We start from the raw sequence: 11675 nt of genomic DNA, 5'->3' as shown, positions 1-11675 counted from the left end.
ACAGTTAAAACCCCCCTTTTTTCAATGACCTTTTGCGTATTTTTATCTTTGAGAGTTAAGGAGTGAACATTACAAAAACCATGAATCTGATCCAAATTACCTATTGACCTTCTACAACCAATCCAGAAGGTGATAGCCATTCGTTTCTGCTCGCAAAGGGAGGAGGTGGGTGTGAACCAGAAGCATGTTAGGAAAGTGAGCTTTCCTAGAGTGTTTCCTACATTTATAAGAACCATTTGTTAAGGAATTTCAGACAGGCCCATTTGCAGATGATGTAGCTGACTGTGGTTAAGTTACAGAAAGTAAATTATTAAATCAGTCAAGTAAATTCATCAGGATAAATTTACCCACCCTATCTGCACTTGGCCCAGTCTTCTCTCAGGTGGAAAGCTTTCCTGTTGCATCAAACTTTATCACTTACCCATGTGACATTTCCTTTACTTACACAGAAGCAACAATGTCACACACTTCTGGTAAGATCCTGTTGAAATTAGTGGGGAAACGCCTCTTGATGTCCATGAGGATTTCTCTCTTACAAAGGACCCTTTCAGAGAAAAGCAAAATACTTTTAAATTTCTCTTTTGTGTTAGATGAAGTAAAAACCATGATCATACTATTTAGATATTGTTCTCCTTTACCATGTTTTCCTCTTATTTTACCTGTATTTAATCAAGAAGTTACCATTTCTGCTTGTCTTATTCTACATTCTACATTCTGGAGCTTAAAATTCCCATATCACCGTGAGTTTATATTTCTATCAAAATATAAATATTTTTTCTAATTTTAACCATTTCCTAATCTCTGATGCTGATGACAATAGATGGATTTAATATTTTAATTCTTTCTGTAAATTGTTAATCCAACTGTGAAGAATGGCTATCTGATCTAAATCCCATGCAAACAATTCTTGCCATATTATGATGAATGGATGCTTTAAATTCTCATTTTCTTCTTTCTGTCTATAATCCTATTACTTAGTTTTATGATTTTCTTTATCCAGTCTCAAAATTTTCCTTAGGATAGCTACTATTTAATACCATCTGCACTAATCCATCACGTGAAAAATTGTCAAAGGCTTTCTGAGAGTCAAGATTTTGGCTGCTACTATAGTTCTTCATGTCAATGGCTATTTTCCCTAGAACTGTGGGATTTACAAGATGTTTTGATGTAATTTGGTTCATAAATCCACTCTGATCTGGTTTTATATATTTTTCTGCAATTAATGCATGTTTTATATTTTAACACCTCTGGTACTGGCTTTTTAAATCATTTTAAGTGGTCCTGAGGCCAAGTTAATGCCACTGGAATTGAAGAGTTCACCTGTTTGAGATCATAGAATATCCTGAGTTAGAGAGAATGCAAGAGGACCTTTGAAGTCCAGCTCCCAGCCCTGCACAGGACCAAATCTCTGTGTGTTCTGGAGAACATTGGTTTTGCCACTGTTTAGCTTTAGAGCACAGGTATATTTAGATTCTGTGAACCATGCTTGGTAACATGTTATCTTGGACCAAAGTTAGATTAAGTACAATTTGGTTTTCTGTTTAAATATTTCTTTTAGGTTTTAAGGTTTTTTTTTTAGTCTCATATGTTCTTGCAAGGTTTATTAATGTGTATTGTGACATATAAAAAAACATCTGTAAGACCTACATAAAGAAAAGTATGGAAAAATGCCAGTAGAAAGCAGTAACAATTGCTTAGAACTGGAGAGCAAGAGGAAATCACATAGGCCTTAGCAGCTGGGAGTCGGAGCACTAGATTTAGTAAATGCAGATGATAAAATAATAAAAATAGAATTGTAGACAAAAGTAAGGATAACTGCTATTGCTGTGTTTGTATGGATGCTTTTTCTTTCTCAAAAATTTTAGATGCATGGGCAATTTTTTTTCTTCTTTTTTTTTTTTTTTTTTTTTTTTTTTTTTTCCTCTTTTGGTAGCTTTTCTATAACCCAGCCATTCAACAGCCTCAGGAGTCAAGACATCTGCCTTGGAGATGTACTTGTGTTTTGATGAACCTTAGAGCATCGTAGGGTTTTGACATAATGTTGAAATGAAATCTTTGATGCTTGGCAGCTGTTGGCTGCATGGAATGCTCTTTCTTTTTTTTTTTTCCCCTTTTAGTGCGGTGTTTACTACACATCACAGGAATGTGCGTCATTTTGAAGAACAGTTTTAATTCCCTTTATCCAGAAAGCTTTCTATAAAAGTGATAAATTCATAGGAATGTCCTTTTGGTGAAGAATGCTGGCAATTTTAACAGCTGTAAATGTGTATGTAAAAGCAGAGACTTGGGATGAAAGGCTGTGTGAAGCTTTGCACATGGTAGCAGAGAGATGCCATCAGAAGACATGCTGGAACTGACAATATCATCTTGGTATCCCTGACCAGTGCTCAGTGTTAACTAGAGAGGAGCTGCAGTTGGGAGGCTGTCAGCTTCACAGAAATAAAAGATGTCCCACAGAAGTAGTTGCAAATGCTGTGACAGTGCTGCTAATGTAGGCTGTAAAGCCAGATGGGATGGCTCATGTGGCTCGTGCAGGGCAGGAGTGCTCCCATTGCTGCAGAGTTCCTTGCCATGGGGCCTGAAGGGAGGAGAATGGTCCTGTGGCATAGGGGTGGGCAACTCCTGTTGGCAGCAACAGCTGCCTTCTCCAATCTGCAGAGATCCCTGATCCAGTTATGACTGATAGCTCACACTGATGCTGTGACAGCCCTTAGGGCAATTCCTGTGCAGCATTTTATTTTGTGTTTATTAAAGGTGGCATCTTTCCAGCTGCTCTTCACCAGCAATAATATTTTTTCTCTCATTTTAAATGGAAAGAATAGTGACTCCTGTCTTCATGCAGCAATGGTAGAAACAATAAGAAGCCAATGCCTAAGACTGTGGAAAAGCCAAAACTGAACTATAACAAACGGGAAAATAAATTAAGAAGAATGCTTGCTAGGGAATGCTTTCAACTGCTTTGCAGATGTCCGTGTATGAGGGACATCAGTGAAAAGAGGTAAAAGAATTAAGAGAAGTAAACGTGGCAAGAGGGATGTGAAAGTGTTCACAGAGTTAGGTCTACAGTGCTTAATGGACAGGCAGATGTAGATTTTAAGGTAATTATATTCACCTTTGGTATTGATTCTTCCCCCTTTCTGTTCAATAAAACAGGATTTATACATTCTTTCCTTTCCAAATAGAAGCAAGAGAGCAAAGCCACAACTACCAGAGAAATGGGAACAAACTCTCAGAGAAATGGGAACAAACTTTCTTTCATTTTATCAAGGCTCAGTACCTATGGAAAGTTTCCAACGGTGCCCAGGCCTCATCACTACTTTTGGGAACACTCCTGTGAGCTGCTGAAAACTACGGTCCTGAGCCAGCAGCAGAACAGATTTTGTGAGGGCTTTTATGTGTGCAAATGACCCCATGGTTTCCATGGGACAGTTTACATGTTTGAATTAAATGTGCTGAAATGCTTCACTGCTGCAGAGCCAGAATGCCTGACAAGGTGCAGGATTGAGTTCTTGGAAACCTAATCAATACAGAATAATTTCTGTGCCAAAATGGGGACTAAGTTCTTTTGGAAGCCAGTCTGCTCAGTTAAGTGTCTAAATGTTGAATGCTGAATTTTCCTGAAAATCTACCCTTTACATATCAACAGTGGTAACTTCTGATAATCAGTTTAACAATAACGTAGGGCCAGTATTTTTAATCCAATTCTATGTACCATTACACTTTCAAAGGTGAAAGACTGAATATGAACTAAATAATATATGTGCTACTGTGGTTGTTTATTTATTTTGCAGCTTAGATACATAACTATATCTGAATAGTGTAAATCTCATGCTCAATTAAATTCAAACACCACACATTTCTGAAAATGTAGTTGCCTGCTTTTGATTTTTAAAGTTTGCTTTTCCAGTAAGTCTTAAAATCAATTTGTAATAATAGTCAATGTGATACAGATTGTGTTCATGCACACAGACCTTGGATCTGGTGCTAAATCAGCATTAGTCTTTGCTCTGCTTGTGTTTAAGAAGCACTGTTCTGCAAACTGCTATTTTATGGATGTGGCTAAGGCTGTTTTTAGCTACATAAGGTTTATTGGTTGTGTTATACTTACAAATTTCTGTAATTAAGCCTGCAAATTCCATGATTTCAGATTTAAATGAGAACATTTTTTTCCAGAGATTAGTTTGGCTGTTGTTTACAAAAATGGGATTTTTTTGGTGTTGGTGGACATGATACCACTTCAGTTATTTCAGGATTCCTATTGGTCTTGCAGAATTCTTTCCTCCTTTTAGCAACGCTGTGTCAGTGAAAGTTTCAGTTTTAGGCAAGTTTTGTGATTTTTTAGTTTTTCTGGGATTCTAGCTGCTACCTTGTAAAATTACCACCCGTTGTGGACTTGGAAACAGAATATGAAACTGCATTTTACTTGACTATCCTTAGTATACACTTAAAATATAAGCATATAATAACTTTATGGCTCTTTTATATATAAAAAAAGGAAATCTTAATATTATGCAGTAAAATCATGATTATAAGCAGTTTAGGCAATTCCTGGTTTTTCCTACATAAAAATATTACCTCATAGTATGCAGGATATTTATGAGCCTTATTAATCAGCAACCTATGATTTGTGGTTTGTGACACTCACAGAGGTTGACTCACTGGCATAGGAATTTCCCTAATGCATCAGAAGCAGTTCAGGCTTGCATTTTTGCCAGCGACAAATACCATCTTTGGTATTTTCTAGAAAGTTTTCCTCTATTAGTGATAGTCAAAAGTAAAAAAACGTAGAGGTGATATCTGGATAAATCCTCAACATGGCACAGAATGTATTTCAAGATGTTATTACTTTTCAGGCTGAAAAGATGGGGACAAATTAAAAGTTTGTGTCCTGTGGAAGGAAAAAAACCCTATACTGTAGTAATATTTAAATTCGAAAAAAGAAAACATGTAAAAAAGGGAAAACTTTTTGAAAAAGAGCATTCAACAGAGTAAAATTATTAAAAACCCTACATTAGAGGCTCAGAGTAACAGTGAGCCACCTATCAAATCAAAAATTTAAAAAAGAACCTTCTCCTAAACCTGGCTTGGCCAGCAGTACAGCAAGATACTCAGAAGTACAAGTGACAGATCAGCAGGATGAGATTAATTTGGTCCCAGGATTCATGGTGCTATTGCCAGAGTTCTAGAACTTGAATATGGAATTTTAAAATTATTAGCTGCAGTGTGGAATTTATGTTCTAATAAATAGAACATTGTCAGCCTGAGGCTGACAAATGAGTCTGATATCTTTAAACACTTATCTTCTTATATATTTTCCTGAAAAAAAAAAAAAAGAAAAAAATGGTAATTAAAAACTTACCTGGTGATTCAGTCTAGCAAACCATACATATCTCAAACACTACAGACATATGCACCATTGATTCTCTATTTTAATAGTGTCCATGTAAATTTAATTTAAAAGGTCTGAAGCCCTGCAGTATTGGTGAATAAACATCCAGCAGTAATAATATGTTTGCTATATGAGTGCCAGTGTTAACTTGATTCCACTTCAGGATATCAAGAATCACAGACACCTTCTTCCCAGTTAATTGCTATGTTTAATTTGTTTGCTCAAGTAACACAATACTTTAGATTATAATAGAGACCAAAAGGTCTCAAAATACTTATTCCCCTGAGCAAGCCAAGAAATGCAGAAGAGGCCCAAACATGTTGAATATCCATCATAAAGAACAGCTATTTTTTTTTCAATTTTTGAGAACAATTTGCTGACATGAAAATTGACTGTATGTAGTTCTTTTGAAATGCTCCTGTACTGTGAATTTTTTAGTTTGCATGAAGGAAATATCTAATGCTAGCACGCTGCTTATTTTGGACATTGTAAAATGAGCTTCTATAAGCATCTTAAATGAAATGCTGGCTGAATAATCATGAGATTAATTGCAATTCTGAATAATCTTCTACTGTGCCTTGCCACTTGGTAGCTAGCAGCCAAGGCAGACATAGTGCTCATTGGTGATTGGTTTTGTGAAGCACACATGTGCATCTTCTGGTTATTATCAAACTAAACTTTCCAGGTGGGAACTCGTCATCTTTTGGAAGTAATTTTAGTGGGTAAACACTGATAAGTCCACCTCATCTTAATGGTATCATAAAATCTCAGGGTACTGGAACTGTTGAAATTGAAATGTCTAATATGAAAGACTTCTGTTTAGTGTAAAGTAAAGAGATGCTAGCTCTTTTTCTTTCTGTTTCCATCTGACTAGGTCCAAGCTTTTCATGTATATGAGCTGTCTGATTTTTTCGTTCCTAAACCGAAAAATCTGTGACTTCATAAAACCAGCATAACTTTAAGTTTCACTGTCCCTGAGGTTCTTCAATATCTCTTATCTAATCCTTAGCTGGGAGATTCACCATCTTCAATTTAAACTTTAAATTAAGCAAAACATAGTTGCCTCAACTGAACGAAATCTTGGGAAGATGCATCATGAAACCAGAAGTTTTGCAACTTACTTTTCCTTGCTGACTGTATTTCTTTACTATTATTTGATATCTACTTTCAAGATTTCTGCTGTAGCTGGAGTAAACAGTAGATAGGATGCAAAAGATATCTATCAGCTCCAGAGTGAAGCCATAATGGCACAGATAATCCCTTCAGTAAGCAATGATTTCTTGAGATGATAATTTATGTGACGTGTGTGTGTGTGGTGTGTGTATTTAACCAACAGAACTAAGCATTTACAGTGGATGTATGCAATTTGCTTTCAGGTACTGAGTGTTTTTCCTTTCTGTTCTTTTGGAAGAATTCACTAAAATCTGCCTTTTCCCTAAATTTCATACACCAAGCATGTTCATACCTAATTTCTATCAATTTGAATGCCCAAAGAATTATTTAAAAATGTCTCATTCACTTTGGCCCTGAAGGTTTCTCTGGAATTCATGAGGAGCACTGGCTATCTGCATTGCCCAGTCACTTGTAAAATTTTAGCTCACTGTCATTTTTTCAACTCAGCAACCTGGAATGATGCAGCATAACTTTGGGAAACAGCAGCATTAAATTAGAGATGCAAACTGCAGACTGTAATATTAAAAATGTGTTCTCCTACTGTGGCCTAATTTGCCTTTTTCTTTTTATGCTGATAATGTATCTGAACCCACACTGTGAGCAGTGTGTAATAAGTTTCTAGGCTTTTGGCATCTGTTATGGACAAACTGTGGATTCTCTGCAGCTTCAAAACAGCAAGTGAAATGAGAAGATCGATGGAATTCGTGTCGAGATGTGTGACATAGAAATGTGCCTAAACAAACGTAATTTTGCAGCAGGAATTGTGCAAAATTGTGTTGAGGCTAAAAACAAGATCTTGCTTAAAACATGAATTAATTAACTGCAAAACATTTCCTTCTCCTGTTGTTACACAAAATAAAGGGCTGGGGATTTGAGTCCTGTAATTCAGCATATAAAACTGCTGTCAGAACCTCTGGCTCAGGAAGCCTTGAAACCACAGGATGCTGGAAGTGTAATGAGGGGAAGGATCACGACGTGCTTGCCTTGCTTCTATACTTTTCCTCAGGCATCTGCTGCTGGCCACTGCCAGAGCCAGGATATCCAAGCAGATGGACCTTTGGTCTGACCTGGCATGGCCGTCCTCATGTAAGAATACATGTAATCTGGGTATTTTTTTGATTTTCAGCCCCTTCCAGGGCTGGATCACCGCAGAGAATGAATGAAACTGTGACTGGAGTTCATTCTAAAACATTGTTATTCAGGTTTGGAGTAATTTCAAGGAATGTTGTGCTGTCCAAAAATATGAAAATCCACTGGATATACAGTCCTTCTCAGAAGAAGGAAATGGTATATATTCTGAAAGGATTTGAAGTAAAAAGGAAATTGTAACCTACTGATTAGGTAACATGAGATACCTTGATGGGTGTTGTGCTTTGTACACCCTTCTGGTGGTAGGTGTGTGCCTCACTTTTACAGGAATAATCTAGAAATAAGCATATTTTCTCATTCTCCTTGCCTATTTTTTTATTTTTTGTTTTCCTGGTTTTCTTTTTATTTGTTTGTTTGTTTTTAAGAATACATTCTTTGTAGCAAAATCCCCTGGCATTTGTGGTTGAAGCGCCAGACAGAAGGAGTCCTGAGTTTACTTTGGGTGTTCAGGTGATGCTGTATTGCACACATGCCCATCCTTTCAGCTCAGGTGGTAGCAGCCAGTTTGTCTGATGGGATATTCAGTTTGCTTTACATGCACCTTCTCTTTCCAGATCATAGACATTTATGTAAGGCTTTAAAGTGTAAGTTAGAGTTCTGCTAGCAATGGAATAAATAATTCATTTCTTTGTTTAAGTGATACACGTGTTCCTGAATCTCTGCTGTCAGGAAAGCAGGCCTGGCTCCATGCTATTGTCTCTTGGTGAGTGTACAAGAAAAGAGGCCTGAATTTGACATTGCCAAGTTGCCTTCTCAGGCCCATGGCTGGGGAAAACTGCCTTGGAAGGGGGCAAGTGAATCCAGATGTGACCCCAATTGCTACTTGAACCATGGCTATCCACATTGCAGCAAGCAAAAAGTGGGAAAATGGGGTGAATTCCATTGTATTCTTGAGCCTGTAGCTAAACTGTTTCCAATCTCTGGTTTTAGACTACACAGGGTTTGGACAGAAGCAAGATGTGTTGGGCAGCTGATGTCAAAAAAGGAACTCTTCACTATGAGCACATATTTTTATTGGTATTGACCTTTCTGATGTTTAAAAGAACGTTACAACGGCGTGCAGGTGACTGAGGTGTCCTTTTGATTAGTGCTGAGAAATACCTGCTGGAATTAAAAATACAAAGAATGGTATGGAGTGGTTTGTCTGCTGTGGGAAGAGCTTCTTGTCCTGTGCAGATCTTTAAGGCTGGTGGACTGACTGAATTAGGTGCAGTTCTTCTTCAAATGCTCTTTGGAAAGTATGATCTGCAGGTGGCAAGTGAAAAGGGAGCTAAATCTGTTCTGCAGTATGTAGACCAGAAAGAGAGAGAGTATTACAAAGGAAGCAGGAAGTCTGAGAAAGTCTTGATTTAATTTCCATAAATGCTTGTTTTAAAGATACAGCAAGTACCAATATGAAAAAACTATTAGATGAATCCCATTTCCCCCCCTTTTCTGGAATTTTCCTGGTTGCAACTCCTTTTATAACACTTAGTGGGCTTTTTCCCTTTTTCTGGGGTTTTTTGTTTGTTTTGGGGATTTTTCATTTTTAAAATTTTTTTTTTTTTTTTTCTTTGAGTGTAATATTCTGTGCAATTGCATGAGCCTGTACTTAAAACTAATTCAAAGGCTAAAAGTGTAGGGAAGGCATATATGAAGGGCCACAGTTTCTGGTGAAATAAAGTTTTTAATGGAATTAGAATCACAGTGACATATTGTGAAAGGCAATTACATCCCTAAAATTTATGTAGGAAATGGTCCAGACTCCTACAAATTCTTGTTAATAGTGAGGAATATATACATTGGTGTGCCAGATGACCTATGTTATATATATGAGATTAAAGCAAGTGAAGTTTCAGTGTAGATTTCAGCTGAGATGACCTTCTGGAGAAGTTCTTTGTCTTTCTGATCATTCTAAAGCTCTGTTTTAACCATCAGCTGCTTGAGAATGAGAGGTTGAACTAATTCAACCTGAATTAGTTTTATCTGAATGTTGTAAGAGTATAATCTTTGCTTACAGCAAATGAGGGACATGAATTTATTCAGTTGTCTGAAGTTTTCTCTTCTGCTATTAATTTCATATGCTTATACTTTAAGTGAATATTATTTAGAAAATTATGAAACAGTAAATATTTATATACATATATTTTATGTCTTTACACTTCAGGCAAAATATGAGACTAAAAATGGAGAAAGGTATTGTTTTTACTGATAAAGGGGGTGTTGGTGTGGTAATGATTTGCCTGTATGCCAGTTAAAAGTGGCCATTTCTATGGAATTTGGATAAATTGATTAGCCAATGTATAGGAAACGAAACTGTTTTATTACACTTACTTCAGAATGCCCTCCTATGTAGGGTTTCTGTTACAGAGTAAAATCTGTTAGTTTATTAGCAAAATCATTATTTTACAATGCAGTGTTCTTGTGTTATTCCAGCAGGTTGTATGTGCATGGAAAGGTATTCTGAAGGAGAATACAAAATCCATCGTCCCGAATCTTCATGTGGTCAAGATGCTAAGGTTAAAGGGGTTAGGTTCATTCCTGTTTTCTCTGTAGGTTGAAATTTACCATATGCATCCCAAGACAATGGTGTGCCAAACTGGGATGTGGTATAGGGATTATACTTTTGGAAAAATTTTTGTTTGTTGATTTGTACATGTGTATTTGTCTTTTTAGGAAAAATATATACGAAAAATAAGGAACTCAAATTTTTAGAAATTCAGCCCTGAGTTTTGATTATTATTTTATGTTTCTGAGATTTTCTAAAAATGAAGCTCATAGCTAGCTTGAGCATGGCCATGAAAATTAGGTTTCTTAATTATGCATTATATTGCTGGCATTTTTCTGTTCCGGATAAAATATGAAGGCTTCTCTTTTTGTTCTAACTTGGAGAAAAGCTTGAAGTCTTTCATGGCATGGAAACTCTGAGAGATTTAATTTTTAAAATTCTGAATTACTGTAACCTGATACTTAGGTGATTTTTCTTTGTTAGTATTGACACATGCTGCATATCAGTATTTTATGGCAAAGGTATATAACAAGTGAAGTGATGAAGTAAATATAGAATGGAAATTTAAAAAAAATACAGCAGAGGTTGTTTATTATAAATTATCACATTTAAGTTTGCATCAAAATTGATGAATTTTGTTAAAATTGCTCTTTCCAGAGAATACTACTGATCAAATTTTCTTTCCTCAAAAATCTTCCTGCATCAGTTTAGAATATCAGATATTTCAAACATGAAGGGAAGAGGTTGCTTGCTATTAGGTGCCCCAGTCTAAAACCTGTGCCCCCATTAATATCAATGAGGATTAAAGGTGAAACAATACATAGCCATTCATTAGTCATCAGTATCTGATGGTCCATCTAGTTTGAAGATCAAGTATTTGCTTTAAAAAGGAACAACAGCTGTATCAATTCCAGGTGTAATGGGTTTGAATAAAAAGTTTAAAGTCCAAATTGCCTATATAGTTGTGCAAATACATAGATGGATTTTGTATGCAGTATCTACAATCTCTAGGGCATGTCTTTGCAGTGGGACTGTAGGATGGAGGTGGTGAATTCTTGTTCATTCAATCCTGAGGAAAAGTCTGTGGATATGAAAGAAGAACTCACTCCATAAGATACAGGCTTTGAATTTTGGTGTTGTGATAAGTTATCACTTCTCTTTTCCTGAGGTTTGGTTTCTGAAATAGCTATCAGACTGATATCCGTGGTTAGAAGAAGGAAAAAAACTTTGGTGGCATTTACTTCTGATATTTTAAAAACAGTGAGAAGGTTTGGTATGAGTAGTAATAAATTTAGATGAGGCTGTGGAGGGAGAGTTCAAGACTGTGAAGGGGAAAGGAAGAAAGGAAACTTCAGAGATTAGATAAGCAGCCACAATTTTCATAGCATACATGATCCAAACCTCAGAAGACATTGCGGTTCATATATCATTGGATTTTGACCTGTGCGGGAAATTTTTTAGCAGGAATACTGTAAT

At 36.3% G+C, this 11675-nt stretch overlaps 1 long non-coding RNA gene across 1 annotated transcript in view; it reads left to right on the top strand.

The window, feature by feature from the left end:
- The first annotated feature begins 1911 nt into the window (after positions 1-1911).
- LOC140682586 (uncharacterized) overlaps positions 1912-11675 on the top strand; it is a 36749-nt gene continuing 26985 nt past the window's right edge. The window contains exon 1 of the long non-coding RNA XR_012054444.1: positions 1912-11675. This exon is cut by the window's right edge and continues 24291 nt beyond it. This is a non-coding gene — a long non-coding RNA (uncharacterized lncRNA).

This window comes from Taeniopygia guttata, chromosome 2 (assembly GCF_048771995.1).
Source record: "Taeniopygia guttata chromosome 2, bTaeGut7.mat, whole genome shotgun sequence".
NCBI lineage: Eukaryota > Metazoa > Chordata > Aves > Passeriformes > Estrildidae > Taeniopygia > Taeniopygia guttata.
Note: the sequence above shows the minus strand (reverse complement) of the source record. Positions and strands in the feature narration are given on the sequence as shown.